The following is a 17,401-nucleotide window of genomic DNA, read 5'->3' on the forward strand; positions in this document are numbered from 1 at the left end:
GTCATCGTACACATTATACTCGAGCCCTATTTGCCGTATGACAAGCTGCGAATCACTTGTCAGCCTTACATCGGTTACCCCCATCTCTATTATTATACGTAGGGCATGTACGACAGCTTCGTATTCAACAATGTTGTTGGTATGCTCTTTGAATTCCAATCTAAGTGCCTGTATAATCCTTTCTCCAGTTGGGGTGATAATGACAATGCCTATTCCTGCTCCTTCCTTATTTTTAGATCCGTCGACAAAGACTTCCCATTGTCTTGACTCGCAGGTTCGAGGATATCCATTGGATCCTTGATTTCTTCCTCGGCTTCTGGTATTCCCTTAATCTCTTCGTCGTTGTCAGGGGGAGGTCTGCTAAGAAATCTGCCAGAACTTGGGACTTCTGAGAATGTTGAATTTCATGAATGATGTTGAATTGGTCCAGATGGGTGTTCCATTTGGCTATTCGGCCCACTTTTCCCGTGCTTTTGAGGACTGCTTCCAATGGTGCTTTGCATGGTACCCTGACGAGGTGAGTTAGGAAGTAGGTTCTCAGTTTTTGGGTAGCCCATACCAGTGCGAGGATGAGTTGTTCAATCTTAGTATAATTTCTTTCCGCGAATTGAGTGTCTTGCTGACGTAATAGATAGGCTGTTCTACCTTTGTATTGGTTTTGACTAATACCGCGCTGACTGCGTCCTCCGTTGCTGCTATGTACAGTGCCAAAACTCATCAGGGTCTGGCTTCTGCAGGATCGGGATTGAAGCTAGATGTTCTTTGATTTTTTGGAATGCTTCCTCGCATTCAGCGGTCCATTCGAACCTGCTCCCTTTTTTAGAATATTGAAGAAATGTTTGCATTTGTCCGAAGACCGTGCAATAAATCTGCCCAACGCTGCTATACCCATTGAGCTTCTGCACTTCCTTCAGATTCTTTGGGGACGGCATCTCTACTATGGCTTGAATCTTGCTGGGTCTACCTCGATGCCCCTTTTGTCACCAGATACCCGAGGAACTTCCCCGAGGTGACACCGAAAGTACATTTCTCCGGATTCACTTTCATGTGATGCTGTCTCATTGCTTCGAAGATATTCCTCAGGTCCTGGTGGTGATTTTTACGCAGCTTGCTTTTGACGAGCATGTCGTCCACGTAGACTTCTAGGGTTCCTCCAATCCATGGCTTGAAGATAGCATCGACCATCCTTTGGTATGTTGCCCCTGCGTTTCGGTCCGAAAGGCATTCTGGTATAGCAATAAAGGCCATGTGGGGTATAGAACGCTGTGTGTGGCTGATCTTCTTCTGCCAGGGCTACTTGGTTGTAACCAGAATGTCCGTCCATGAATGACAGTCTTCGTATCCTTCACTACTGCTTCACCAGCTGATCTATGCTCGGCAGGGGATAGCTGTCCTTTGGACATGCCTTGTTGAGATTAGTAAAGTCGATGCATATTCTAACCCCTCCATTTTTCTTAGGAACAATGACCATGTTGGAGATCCAGGTAGGGTACTTGACTTCCTTGATAAATCCTGCTCTAGTAGCTTCCGAAGTTCTGTTTCTACTCGCCTCATGATATGGAGCCACTTTTCGTATTTTCTGCCTGAACGGGGGCGTGCCCGGTTTGATGCGTAGTTCATGTTGGATTACTTTTGGGTCAATCCCCGGCATATCTCCTAACTTCCAGGCGAACACATCCGCATATTCCTTAAGTAATTTGGTTAAGGAATGTTCTCTTCCTTCGTCCATGATGGTCCCATTTTGATCATCTTCGGGTCTTCTTCCGTTCCTATGTTGATTTCCTTTACGGGTTCTACTGGTGTGAACACAGGCTTCGGGTTTCCGAGGACTGGGGCGCTCTTTAATTGCTATTTAGCGTGTTTCTCTTCGCTGGTTGTTGAGGTACTTGTTTCCGAGCTTGGACATTACCATCTTTCGTCAAGCCTTTCCTGTAGTTTCCTTAAGGAACAGGTCTACGGCTTCTCTTTCGCGGTTTCTTGATTTTTACTCTTCGGATTTTTCGCTGCTCTTCTTGCTCATTGTTGATATGATCCTGAGTGGCCTGGCACTCGCGTAGCGATCGATCTCCCTTGATCTCCATTATTCCCTCAGGTGTTGGAAATCTGAGGTATTGGTGGTATGTTGCCGCAACTCCTTTGAGCTTGTGTACCCATTTCGTCCAATAATGCGTTGTAGGGGGAAGGGGTGTCCACCACACTGAATCGGGTTCCAGTTTCATGGGCCCTGCGTTAACCTGTAACACGATGTCTCCCAAGGGCTTCGTGGCTGCTCCATTGAATCCGTAGATGGTGTGATAAGAGGTCATCAACTGTTCATCATGGAGCTTCATCCGTTTGAATGCATCATAGAATAGGACATTTACAGAGCTTCCCCCGTCTATGAGGATCTTTTTGAGGTTACATCCAGCTACTGGTAATGTTAGGACCAAGGGATCGTTATGGTCTTCCATATCTTCTTCGATATCCTCGGCATCGAAGATGATAGGAGATTCCATCCATTCTTCGTGTTCGTCCACCGCTATCCCATCGACCTTATATAACTCGCAGCGGTCTTCGAATTGCTTCCGTAACCTTTTTCCAATCTGCGCTGTGAGTGAGGGTCCTGTGGCTTCGGAACACGAGATGGTGTTGATTGTTCGGTTTCTTCCGGAAGTTGGACTGGTTTGGTTCGTTTGGATCTGTCCTCGGTAACCTCCTTTCGTATGTAATGTTTGAGCTCTCCCGCATCAATTAATTTTTGGATCATTATTTTAAGGTTCTTGCATTTTCGGTCTGGTGTCCGTTGAAACAGTGATATCACAGTAATCTTTAGACTTCTCGGATCTCGGGGGCTGCTTTCCCTTAGACCATGGCCACTCTAAGTTTTCCCTCCCTTTGATCTCTCGTAGGATACGAGCATAGCTAGCGTTGAGTTTCGTGTAAACTTGATCTTCGAATTTTCGGTCGCCTGTTCTTCGTTCATCCCTCCGTTCCTTCCTATCTTCGTGAGGTCTCTCCTGAGCAACCCTTTTGGCCCCATTGGTTTGTTCCGCTGAATTGGTGCGGTGAGACCTCTGCGGATATGCCCTCGGGTTTTCCCGTTGAATTTCTTCAAGTCGAGCGTGCTTTTCGATAATTATTCGAGATCTCCTCTGTCTTGGGCACGCTCCCGTGAATTTCAACAAATAGGGGACTCATTCGGTCTAAGCCCCATTTATAGCAGTTGATGCTTACCACTGGGTCCACGCTCCCTATGGCTTGGCAGATCTTGTGCCATCTGTTGTGTACTCCCTCGTGGTTTCCTTGTAGCCAATTGCTAGTGAAAAGAGCTTATCCATCCCGGTGTTTACAGTCTTGTTGTACATGTATGTTCTTAAGAATTTCTCTGCGAGTTGGTCGTATGAGTGGATGGAGTTTGGTGGCAGATTATCAAACCATGATAACGCCGATCCCTTCAGCTTGACGGGAAGTATCTGCAGAGTACGGCGTCGTTCTGACCCCATCTAGCTAAGACACGGTTGTAGTACCGAATATGTGCAGCAGGGTCGCTGGATCCATCATAGCATTCGAACGTCGGGACAGGGCATTTCAGTGGAATAGGGGTGTTGGCCAAGCGATGCGTTAAGGGCGTGGAGTTAGCTTCTCTCATGACCTCTTCTAACCTTCCCCCCCTTGTTTATTTTTTAATTGCCTGATCTCGCCATCATCTCATCTCGTAGTTCCTCCATTGCGCGTTGGTGCTCTAAATTCTTCGCTCATTACCGTCTGACTCTCCATCGTCATAATCCGGGTCGGATACGCTACGTCTCCTTGTCGCGTCTTCATTAGCCGCTAGGACGACTCTACAGTCTTGGTTTGGCTCTGGTGCTTTGGAGCTTGCTTCATCAAGTTGTTGGCTGGTCTTCGTGCTTAGAGCAATCCGCTCCTTTAAATCTTGATTTTCTCTGGCCAACAGAGCTACAGCTTCTGCGTAAACCTGCTGGTCTTCCTCAGTTCCTCAAGCTCAGCCATTAGTCGGTGTGATTGGTTGGACCCCTGATTGGGAGTCCCAGCGCGTGCCTACAGCCATGGTGCCGCCCTCCTCCATGGTCTGTACTAAAGGTGGCAGGGGTTCAGCTTCGGTTGCTGGTTTTCCAAATTGGGTGAGCGCCCCTCTGCGGTGCCAGAGCCGCCGGTATGGTTTGATTCTGATCATTTGTTAGCGGCATTCCAAAGTTAGAAGGTGCGCGGGTTGGAATGTTCTGGATTCATCCACCCTTTCTCTTGGTTGATTAAGTTGACTCATGGCGAAGGTATTGCTAGCCTCCGCAGCCTTCGGGACTACCGCAGCCTCCCCGTACTTTTCGTTGCTGCTCTGAGAGCCGCCGCTGCAACTGAATTAGCGTTCATGGTGAAGTGATTTCCGCAGTATCTTGCGCCTTCGATTGGTCATTTTAGCTTTATCTCCTTTCTGCTTGCTTCGGGTGATGACGGGGTTGTCCTGGGTGTTTCTTTTGACAAAGCTTTGGATTTTCCTGCTTCCTGCGTCTTTTCCATCACGTGCCCTTTTGTTGATAATGAAATCTCGCGAAACTTGCCTTCTTTACTCACAACGTTCTTTGCATAAGTTATTTCAAACAACAAAACGGGAATATCCGCGTGAAGCGGGTTAGTTGGCGAAATACAATTTCAAGAGAATTAATACCGCAGTATAATACGGGTTAAAGTTTTATTAAAGGAGATCCTTAGTATAAAAACTACGAAAATTGTAAATCCGATGGATTAGAACAATAACTCTTATCGAAGATAAAAGGTGGGTTTTTGAACATAATACAGTTACGAATGATCTATACGGTCCGAGCTGATAAATCAGAGCAATCATATGCCAATTAAAATGAAATCACAGGACAAGATAAATCTTTTACCGGGACGAAGTCCCTGTTTCTAGCGCCAAATTGTGAGCACACAAACCACGAGGGGTCCGAACGCTCACAATCAATCATTATCATCTAAAGAGATTGATGATGATACCTGGTGTTGATTCATTGGCTCAAAACCTTCGGGTTTATCATGGCCTCATCCAACAACTCCATGCGTGGCGTTTGTGCATGGGATATAAGTATTAAGGAAAACAAAACATATAAGTAAACATCGTGGAGCTAAATGAATGTAAAGTGCTGAAATGTAAATAAGACCAAGGTTTACGTGGTTCAGCACTAAGGCCTACATCCACGGGGTTTGTTGTTTTACTATGTTCTTCACGGTTACACGAATAGTTGAATGACTTTTGGGTTTACATGTTTCTCTCTCTAAGGATTAACTTACCCTTGCATCTCTCTCTCTCTCTCCTCTTCCTGATTTTTCCGATCCCCTTCCTCTTGGTGGAGATTGGGTATTTATAAGGTTAGAACGTGGGACCCATCTCTGAAGACCGTTGGAACCTTATCTTCTTGTGTCCTTGCGTCCATCACGCGTAGGTCTGTGTTTGCCCCTTGATCCCGCAGAGGCATCCTCGCTCGTTCCACAGGTTGGTCGACACGTACACTGCTCAGAGTGTTTAATGCGGGTAGTTGAGGGGTCTGCTCATGTCAGACAAGTGTCTTCTGCCCCTGTCAGTTCGTGTCAGCTAACTTTCTCTCCACCGTTGATCTTAGCTTCTCTTTTGGGGATGAGATAAAGTAACTCCTCGGGGTTTATTTGGTGTTTCGTGACGCATCATGTTTTGATGTTTTGGCCTGCATGCTTTCCACGTATCTTTTTATATACACGTGTCTGATAGTGAGATATATGTGTACACATTAATCTCCCAAAAACTACCCAAACAATTAAATCAAAACTCTGCCAGCGCTGGTTCAATATTTCCCGCCAAAATTCATTTTTTGAATTTGAAAAGATATGCCCCCTATCCAGCTCCGGTGTCCCTTTAGCAGCTGCCTGGAATTGGGTCACCCCTTAGTAATTAGGTTACCCCTTATCCAAAATCAAGGGTCTGTATAACAGGTGTCCTCTGGGGCATTTTCCGCACTTTTTCCGGGGTTTCTCCGGGGTATTTCTGGGATACTTCCGGTACACTTCTGAGGTACTTCCGGCACTCTATCAACGGAGGTCCAACTGCCACATTTTTAGCCAATTTCGCCGCATATTCTTCTAAAAACACCTACAAATAAATAAAATAACCAAATAAGTACATAATCGAGCACTAACAATATATACAATTGAGCTATATTAGACACATAAATGCGTCTATCAAATACCCCCAAACTTATTATTTGCTAGTCCCGATCAAATCAAAACTACAAAATAAAATCCTAACTCACTTTCGCAGGCATCGTCGATTGCATTTAGCGTATGCAATAAGCCTTTAAACCCCTAGGTGGCCCTAGTGGCCGAGTTATAGTCTCGGGTGGGTTTACCAGAGATATACCCACAAAACCTTTATACTCCAGACCCTAACCATTTACGCAGAACCTTGGAAAGCACTAAAGAACCTCCTTGGTTGGCATACTTATCGATTACAAGAGGAAGTACCCTGATGCGAAATTCCAATTGTTGTACACGAGTTTGCACTCCAGCATACTAAAAATCATATAAAGTGACAGAGCTCTACTCAGATAGTTTCACTATGGACATCATATTCGGAGTCAAACTAATCACATGGATAGATTAAGAGATGGATATAAAAAAACATAGATGGTTTTGATGTTAACTAGGTGAACGGTGTTTCTCATATCTGTCTGAAGGCCACTGCCAAAATAAACCTATCCTAAATGACTGAGATAGTCTGACTAGTATCAACTCACCGGCATATACAAGGGAACCAGTGGTCAATAACCCTAACTCTAGGTCAACACAACTGGCATATACAAGGGTTCCAGTGGTCGACTTTATTGAATCTTATTCCGTTTTGGTCTAATGGTCTGGTCTCAATACTTTTTTTTTTCTTTTTTCATTTTTTTTTTCACAATTTTTTTTTTCATCTCATGTTTCTTTTTTTTTTTTTTTTTTGGTATCTCAATCACTCTATCTCACCCTAGCAGTGGTAACAACTTGAATCGTGAGCCCCACCTAATCACTTAGAGAAACATAGTTTAAAATGATAAAAATAAAAAACAGAAGTGAAAAGGACTCAACGAGATATGGTGAAACTATCATGTTATTTCTAACACCTGAGCTCTGTACTTTTATGAATAGACTCTTCTAGATGTTTCCATCTAATCAGATTGGTTCCTCAACTCCTACAACCAAAATGCTTCCATCCACTTAGATTGGTTAGTGCCGACCTTAGTAAGCATAAATGTCTAGGCCCTGGAGTTTATCAATGCAACTAAAAAGTTTCTCCCATACCCCAAAACTTAAATCTAACATTGTCCTCAATGTTCTAAAGATAAAATTAAAAGCATGAACAAGGAGAAACTGTTACCATTCGAAGCAAAAGAGTTAAAAGATATTACCGCGTTGCGTGAGTTTGGGTCACCTCCCAAGAAGTGCTAAGTTTAAAGTCTTCAGCCAGACTTAGGAAAGCATTAGTCAACTCGAACCGTATAATAGTTTCCGAAATAACTGTGGGTCTTCAAAATCAAAAAGAGATGACCAAAGGAAACTGCAGTAAACCAAGAAATTGAACAATACTAGCATGCCCTTACCTAGTTTCCTGATTAAGAAATTTATATCTAATTGTGGTTCAGGTTCAGGTTCTATGAAAGGGTCTAAATAGAAGATTTTCATTGGATGCGTTTCTTCATAGATGGGATCCGAATTACCAGGTCTTAGAGTCTGTAGAAACTCAAATAAAAGCTTAGAATCTCGAAGTAATAACCTAAATAACTGAGGATCCTCTAAGTCAATCAGATTTGACTTACATAATTGACCACAATGAGAGTAGTGGTCATTCTTAGGAAAATGTGTCGATTCTATTAACCTAAAGTACATAGGCTTAGTCTCAGAACTTAATAAGCGACTCATTTTAAATATAAACGTTCCCACATTTGGAAGAAAACTATTTGGTGGGAAAACAAATTCAAACTTGGTATTATTGCTTGGGCTAACCACATCTACCAGAGGATGGGTTTCTATCGACTGAACTTCTTCTTGGACATTATGAGGTTAAAGAGAGCGAGCATGAAGATAATCTTGTAAGATGGTTGAGGCATTGATGTCAAGTCCCAAGTGAGGGACCTTTCTAAGAGTTAAAGCATATGGAGAATGATAATCACCCCCAAACTTAGAGTTTTCAGTGTCTCTAGTTAGACTAGTCACAATCTCCTTAATTTCTAGGTCATCAGATTCCGGAAAATGGGCAATTGATTCTTCTAAGTCAGGTTCATCCTCATTAATCTCTACGAGTTCATCTAAGACTATTGTTTCTAAATCGTACGACTCTAAAACAGTATTCTCAGGATAAAACTGTTCCTCAAAACAGTCATCGATCACAGTTTCTAAATCGTTCGACTCGAAAACAGTAGTCTCAAGATAAATCGGTTCCTCTAAACCTTTATCGGATTCGTAAACAGGACATACTACATCGTCTAAAACGGGGGTATCTCTAGTCAAATCCTCGTCCTTTTGAATAGGTGAATAATTGTTAAAATTATTAGGATCTGAACCAGAAATAATATAATCATTATAAAGCTCATTTGGATTAATAGATTCCTGATCACTATGCCTACATATTTCAGATTCTTCATTACTACTATCCTCATCATCATCATCATCATCATTATAATAACATGAAAATGACCGAACCTCATCTAAACATGTAATGTTACCAATTCTAATCTCTTCATCTTGATTATGCAAATAACTATCCTCATTTTCAAGGGTATTATTGGAAACACTGTATTGGAAATTATTTCGAGCAATTCTTTCATTCGTCTCAGCTATCATCTTTAAGGATTCCTCTAGAGAAAGTGTTCTTTCATCATAAACTAAGTTATTCATCTCAGCTAACTTAACTCTTCTAATTTTCTGAAAGACTCTTCTAGAGGAGGAATAGGAACTTAAGGATCATAAAAAGGACTACTTTTCAAAAGTTTGATTGTATCCTCTAAAGACGAAGAACTAGTATTATAATCTTCTTGCTCGTAAGACTGATGCACATGCGGATAGTAATTGGGCTCACTATGGTATGAACCATAACCTTGAAAAGGTTGGCGTTCCCAAACACTATTCTCACTATAGTCATAATAATGATGATGTTCGTATTCAAATTCAGGTCGATACTCATTGTATTGGCTTCTATTGTACCAGTTTGACATTCTTAATTTGCAAGGGAATTTTACACAATCACAAACAAGGCCGACTCGACTTCACCAAAGCAAACCTAAAGATTTCTAGCAAACAAAAAGCATGATGGCTCCACTTAGATTGTTTCTAGACTAGCTTCTATCTCTCGAAGGGGAATTCGTTACAGTTTGAGCAAACCCCTCTGGATCAATCCGAGCTAATGTGAGATGAAACTGAGGCGAGGGAAGCTCAATGGAGCTTTGATACCCAAGGCCTCACCGGCGTTACAAGGCGGCTTGTTTCAACTCCCAGAAGTCATCATGAACTTTGAAGTTGCTGAAAAGGTGACCAATATCCTTCGAAAAATTTTCCTAACAAGCTCGATACCCTATAGGTCTCTTTCTAATCAGATTTTAAAGCTTGGGTTCGCGTTAGGTTTCGTTTTCCTAAGGCGGGCAAGAAGGGAGCGGTGATGAAATCCAAACCCTTATCTTATTTAGGCCAGGCCTTTCCCTTTACTAGGAATTTAAAGCAGTCCGGTTCGTCCTCAAACAATTATCACCTTAAGGAATACAGTAAACCCGCTTACAGGGGATTCACGGGTGATTAGAATTTTACCTCCCGTACCAGAAGGGGGATGGACCATTGAAGTCGACTCGGGCCACTGACTCCGGTGTCAGTGTGCGAACCCGAGGGGCCGAGACGATATCGTAATCGTCGTCCTTCCCTGCACACAGTTTATATTTAATTTTAACCCTTCCTTAGGGTTTAAAAATAATAAAGTCCAAGTCCAAGTCCAAAGTCCAAAGTCCAAAGAAAAGTCCAAAAGAAAAGAAAAGAAAAAGTACAAAATAATAAAGAAACCCTAATACAATTTCTAAAAATAAAATCAAATAGTTGTTTACAAAACTTCTTCTTCACTCCTTTTAGATTCCTCTTTTCTTTCGTTCTTTGGCCTCACTTTTCTTTTCAGCACTTTATCTTTCTTTCCTTAGCTCAGCTCCAAGTCTGAAAGCAAATAAAAACACCAAAACGAGTAAAAAAGAACAAAAATAATAATAAAAAAAAATAAACCTAAAAATAAAATAAACAAATCTATAAACAAGTCCCCGGCAGCGGCGCCATTTTGTTGCGGTATTTTTCAAGTGGTAGTAAGAGTTCGTTGCTCGGACTTGTAAAGATTTAAAAACCAAAAATATGTACAAAATATGTGTCACAATGATCAAGAGACTGGGACTCAGGATTCCACCAATTCTTATACTCATGCGGTTCAACTATCAATTCTAAACAGTTATACCTTATAAATATTGACTCTTTTATTTGCCAAAAATAGATTTTGTAAAACATCAATTGTAAATCACAAGCATGGTGCATCAAAATCTCTTACGCCTAAGCATACACCATCAAACGACATCACAACTAATTAATAAAAATCATAAAACGATTAATAATAGTGCAAATAGTCATAAAAGAATTAAATAAAAATACCACATGCGTGAAAAATGGCTTCCTCCATCATCCCAGTGTTGGGGTTTAGCTCCTCATATTAATAACTTTCTCAAAAGATGTTTATGAAGCTCAAAAGTTGATTAAAAGATGAAGAAAAACTAAAATAATGGTTCTGAGACTGACGGTAGGCGTCTAGAAAGAAACGATAAAATAAGACTGCTGTAGTGGAAAACAACGATACTTAGCTTCCACTGTCGCTGTCACTGTCGTTTTAAGACTGCTGGAAAACGACTACTCTGAAGCGTCTGTTCTTCGAGTTCTTGAAGGTTCTTCAATGGCGGCACATCAGCAGGTGACTTCTCTGCAACTCCTCCTGCGCCTCTCTGCTCGCTTCCAGACCTCCCCAAAACTCTCGATAACCTTTCCTCGACTCGAAGAAACCTATTTATATACAACGACACCGATTAAATCCCAAGATAAATCCGAGTATAACTCGGTTTCCTTTTTTTATAAAAACACGGACTCTCTTCTTCTGTTGGTCCCTGTACGCGCTGTGGATGTGTTTAATCCTTTACAAACTCTTCATAAGATTTATTAGAATCATTAGGAAGATATATATGCTCTTTAGTCATGCTAGGAAATCCAAACTCGACTCCAACAGAGTCCGAGTTTTCTTCGCCTCTGTCCAGCTCCAATTGGTCCTCACGGATTATCCAGCCACTTCTGTCCCTTCAAATTACTCCCATTAGATTCATATGAGTCCATAGAATAAGCCCAAGCAATTCCAGCTCTTTAATCTCCCAAAAACTACCCAAACAATTAAATCAAAACTCTGCCAGCGCTGGTTCAATATTTCCCGCCAAAATTCATTTTTTGAATTTGAAAAGATATGCCCCCTATCCAGCTCCGGTGTCCCTTTAGCAGCTACCTGGAATTAGGTCACCCCTTAGTAATTAGGTTACCCCTTATCCAAAATCAAGGGACTGTATAACAGGTGTCCTCTGGGGCATTTTCCGCACTTTTTCCGGGGTTTCTCCGGGGTATTTCTGGGATACTTCCGGTACACTTCTGGGGTACTTCCGGCACTCTATCAACGGAGGTCCAACTGCCACATTTTTAGCAAATTTCGCCGCAAATCCTTATTCTTCTAAAAACACCTACAAATAAATAAAATAACCAAATAAGTGCAAAATCGAGCACTAACAATATATACAATTGAGCTATATTAGACACATAAATGCGCCTATCAGATACACATGGGGACTACCAGCATGGGACGCTTTCACTCCCCTCAACCAGTTTATTACTGATTTCAACATCACTACTGTCGAAGTTTTACGAGCCACAGGAATTTCTCAACATGAAGCCGTACATGTGCACCGAAGACTCCAAAAGCACGCCACTGGGGACTTCTCACCGCATCACATTCCATACGATAGTCCAAGATTCACAAGATGGTTCGAAGGATGTCGCTTGGAACAAAGTCCTGAAAGACTTGATAGCACCACATCGGCAACGGAACGTCTCCCTATTTCATCCAGTGGCGCCGGAAGTTTTCGACCATATAATCATTCACATCACATCATCATCGCGATCAGAAAGTCCAGGCACTGAAAAACCTAAATCCGAGGATGGACCGACAACGCAACCACAATCTCCAAGATTAATCCTGACATGATCGTTTCCGAGCATATATTTCATCCATCCGTCCCAAGAATGCAATGGAGTTTGGTAAATTTTGGAATCCACTGGAGAGACACTGGAGACGAAAGCACAGATCCAGACGAGCAACAAAAAACTGAAGATGGTCGATACCTCTTTTCATGCGGACGGAGTTTCTATAGTTTGAACAGAATAAAGATTCCTTCTTGCTCCATGAACGGGAATAGATGACTAGGAGAGACTATGCCACCTCGGGTCCGCAACATCCCTCATGAATTCTTCCTGGGTTCTACTATTGGGATGTTTTCACCACATAAACGAGCTCAAAACCTAAATATTCCCGCGTAGGCAGATAGGAAATTCTTTTCCGATCGAAATGGAGCGGCGGACCGTCAAAATCCGAGTTCGTACGAAAATTCTACAACGATCCTAATAAGGGGCGCTAATTAGGGTTTCGGCATGACAAAGCCTTGCCATCTTTCCACGGAACTAAAGCCAGTCGTCATCCTTCCACGGAACTGAAGCCACTCTCCACCATTCCACGGAACTGAAGCCGGTCGTCACCCTTCCACGGAACTGAAGCCAGTCTTCATCCCTCCACAGAACTGAAGCCAGTCGTCATCCTTACACGGAACTGAAGCCAGTCTCCACCATTCCACGTAACTGAAGCCGGTCGTTACCCTTCCACGGAACTGAAGCCAGTTGCCATCGTTCCACGGGCCCGCAACATCCCTCCTGGATTCTCCTGGGTTTTACTATCGGACTGTTTTCACATCATAAACGAGCTCAAAACCTAAATATTCCCACGTAAGGAGATAGGAAATTCTTTCCGATCAAAATGGAGGGGCGAACAGTCAGAATCCGAGTTCATACGAGAATTCTGAAACGATTTTAGTAAAAGGCGCTAATTCGGGTTTCGGCATGCCAAACCCTAATTTATGAAGACTTTCCAGTCACCATCACCAATATTTGGTAGCCGAATTTCTGAACCAGTATCCTCCATTCCAAGCCGACCAATGCCGATGGCTCCACTCCAAGCCGACCACTGTGGACGGCTCCGCTCCAAGTCGACCAATGCTGACGGCTCCATTCCAGGCCGACCAATGCTGACGGCTTCATTCCAAGCCGACCAATGCTGACGACTCCATTCCAAGCTGACCAATGCCGACCGCTCCGCTCCAAGCCGACCAATGTTGACGGCTCCATTCCAAGCCGACCAATTCTGACGGCTCCATTCCAAGCCGACCAATGCTGACGGCTCCAAGTCCAAGCTGTCCAAATGATGACGACTCGTTCCACGAGAACCCTTAGTATTGAACGACATCATCTTCGTACATACCAAATCCTAATTATCACGCCACCGTGCCAATTGCAAACCATGCCAGCCACGTCTCCGCGCCAAGGCATGCCAACCATGCCACCCGCACCACCGTGCCAATGGCAAACCATTCCAGCCACGTCTCCGCGCCAAGGCATGCCGACCATGCCAGCCGCACCACCGTGCCAATGACAAACCATTCCAGCCACGTCCCCGCGCCAAGGCATGCCAACCATGCCAGCCGCACCACCGTGCCAAATGGCAAACCATGCCAGCCACGTCTCTGCGCTAAGGCATGCCAGCCACGTCTCCGCACCAAAGCATGCCAGACGCACCACCGTGCCAATGGCAAACCAAGCAATCCACGTCCTTGCGCCAAGGCATGCCAACCATGCCAGCCGCACCACCATGCCAATGGAAAATCATGCCAGCCACATCTCCGCGCCAAGGCATGCCAGCCGCACCACCGTGCCAATGGCAAACCATGCCAGCCACGTCTCCGCGCCAAGGAATGCGAACCATGCCATCCGCACCATCGTGCTAATGGCATACCATGCCAGCCACGTCTCCGCGCCAAGGAATGCCAACCATGCCAGCGGCATCACATGTGCCAATGGCATGTCGTTCCAGCCAAATATCCGCGCCAAGGCATGCCGACCATGCCAGGCATCCCAACATGCCATGCACGACGCTGGATGCCAAAACGGAGGGTTGCAATAATCAACGGCTGCTCTTCCTTCTGAGATGCAAATCTTAGACACACAGGTGAGGTACAGTTCCAAATTCTAACAAATTTGAAGTACAAACTCTTTGATTTCACCATCTTCTGAGCTAGAATACTGATGGTTTATCAAAAGTGATTGTAGTAGTGGTAAAAACTGGGTCTTTTCAGACTTGTGAAGAAAACAATTTTTATAGATTTAAATTAAACAGGCAACTAAATAAAATAATTCAAAGTTTTGGAGAAAAATACCAAGACTAGGATTCCACCATTGACCAAATAAATAGTAAACTCTAAATAATATTCATGCAATTCTATCTTTAAAAATAATTCTAATATTTGCCTCAAATATATTCTTGAAGTAATAGTTGTAATCAAAGAGTATAAAACATCAAAAGTATTTAAAACCCAGCATGCTTCATCAAATTAATTCACAACTATTCAATAAGAACTAATATTTCAATTCAATCCCATGCAAATAATCAAATAATAATATTGCAAATAAATAGTAAAATTAGAATTATACCAATTAATGTGGAACAATGGCTTCCTCCGTCGCCTTGGCTAATGAGTTTAGCTCCTCATCCCAAAAACATAATCATAAGATGTATCCATGGCTTAATAATGTGTTTTTATTGATGAAAATGGTGTAAAAAGAAGTTTGCAACGCTGTATAAATGTTACAGCGTCACTGTTACAAAGTGGAAAAGGCTGAAAATAAACGATACAAGCCTCTGCTGTTGTAAAACAACGACAGTTGGGGTTGAAATTAAGACTGCTGAAGAACGACGGACTCTGCGAGTCTGTTCTTCGTGTTCTTCAGGTTCTTCAATGGCAGCAGCAGCAGCACCAATTCTCTGTAACTTCTTTGTTTCGGCTCTCCTGGACTCCAAACTCTCTCCTAAGGGTTTCTAACCCTTCTATGACTTGAACCAACTCTTATATAGTCTTTTAATCCCAAAAATCTCTACTGAATCCGACTTTTTCTTTTCTTTCTTCTCTGCGCTGTTGAGAGAATATCTCTCTCTGATCTCCCTGTACGCGTTTATGAGCTATTATATTGCCCCAAAACTCTCCCAAGACTTGAACAGGACCAAGTAGAGTTTTCTTTAGCGTAAAACTCTCCCAGAATCTCCTCAAAAAATCTTTGAAACGTAAACAGAACCATACGTGTCCTATTTGGACTCTGATTTCTTCTCCCGGCTATTCCAGCCCAATGTGATCGATCAAAACACATGTACCAGCTCTGTTTAGTCCATTCACATCCAGCCCAACTGATTTTGGGGGTTGAATCTCTTTAGAAACCGTCCATTAATCGAATCCAACTCTGCCAGTAAACATGCATGAAGTTTCCCGCCAAAACATTAATTTGAAAACGTGAAGAAATGTGATCTCCCCCTATCCAGTTCTGGTGTCCCTTTAGCAGATGCCTGGAAATGGGTCACCCCTTAGGTTACCCCTTATCCAAAGTGAGAGTCCGTATAGTAATTTTCTCCCACGAGCGCAAAAACCACTTTTTAGCCAATTTCGCCGCAAAAGCTTATTTCTCCAGAAATACCTACAGGGACATAAAAAGCCATAATAAGTACAAAAAATGGGTACTAACACAATATACAATTGGGCTATATTAGACACATAAATGCGTCTATCAAATACCCCCAAACTTATTATTTGCTAGTCCCGAGCAAATCAAAACTACAAAATAAAATCCTAACTCACTGTCGCAGGCATCGTCGATTGCATTTAGCGTATGCAATAAGCCTTTAAACGCCTAGGTGGCCCTAGTGGCCGAGTTATAGTCTCGGGAGGGCTTACCAGAGATATACCCACAAAACCTGTACTCCAGACCTTATCTATCTACGCAAAACCTTGGAAGGCACTAAAGAATCTCCTTGGTTGGCATACTTATTGACTACAGGAAGAAATACCCTGATGCGAAATTCCAATTGTTGTACACGAGTTTGCACTCAAGCATACTAAAATTCATATAAAGTGACAGAGCTCTACTCAGATAGATGCACTATGGACATCATATTCGGAGTCAAAACTAATCACATGGATAGATCAAGAAGATGGATATAGAAAAACATGTATGGTTTTGATGTTTACTAAGTGAACGGCGTTTCTCATATCTTTCTGAAGGCCTACGCCAAAATGAACCTATCCTAATGGATTGAGATACTAGTCTGACTAATATCAACACACTGGCATATACAAGGGTACCAGTGGTCGATAACCTAACTCTAGGTCAACACAACTGGCATATACAAGGGTACCAGTGGTCGACTTTATTGTATTTATTCCTTTTGGTCAATGGTCTGGTCTCAATTTAATTTTTTTTTTTTTTTTTTTTGGTAACTACCATTTTTTTTCATCTCTTTTACTTTTTCAACTTTTTTTTTTTGTTCATGGTATCTCAATCACTCTAATTCACCCTAGCATTGGTAACAACTTGAATCGTGGACCCCACCTATCACTTAGAGAAACATAGTTTAAAAACAAAATAAAGTAAAAATAGAAGTGAAAAGGACTCAACGAGATATGGTGAAACTATCATGTTATTTTTAACACCTGAGCTCTGTGCTTTTATGAATAGACTCTTTAGATGTTTCCATCTAATCAGATTGGTTCCTCAAACTCCTACAATCAAAATGCTTCCATCCACTTAGATTAGTTAGTGCAATCCTCAATAGGCATAAATTTTTAGGCTCTGGAGTTTATTTATTGCAACTAAAAGCTAACAAAAAGTTTCTTCCCCACCCCCAAACTTAAATCTAACATTGTCCTCAATGTTTCTCATGAAAAAACAGTACCAAGAATATAAGTAACATGAGGAAATAGTAAAGATAGAGTTCGGACAGATAGTACCTGAGTGAAGTGAACCCAAAAACTGAATACAAAAATTATACAACATACAAATCGCCTCGATGGTCAATCAAGGGTAAACAGGGTCCTCCAGAGGGACCTCCTCAACATCACCTGTAGGAAAAGGCTCTAAAAAAGGATTCAATCGCTGACCGTTAACCTTTGAAGAACTACTACCATCCAGTGTCTCGATCTCAACAGCTCCA

This window comes from Papaver somniferum, chromosome 11 (genome assembly GCF_003573695.1).
Source record: "Papaver somniferum cultivar HN1 chromosome 11, ASM357369v1, whole genome shotgun sequence".
Taxonomy (NCBI): domain Eukaryota; kingdom Viridiplantae; phylum Streptophyta; class Magnoliopsida; order Ranunculales; family Papaveraceae; genus Papaver; species Papaver somniferum.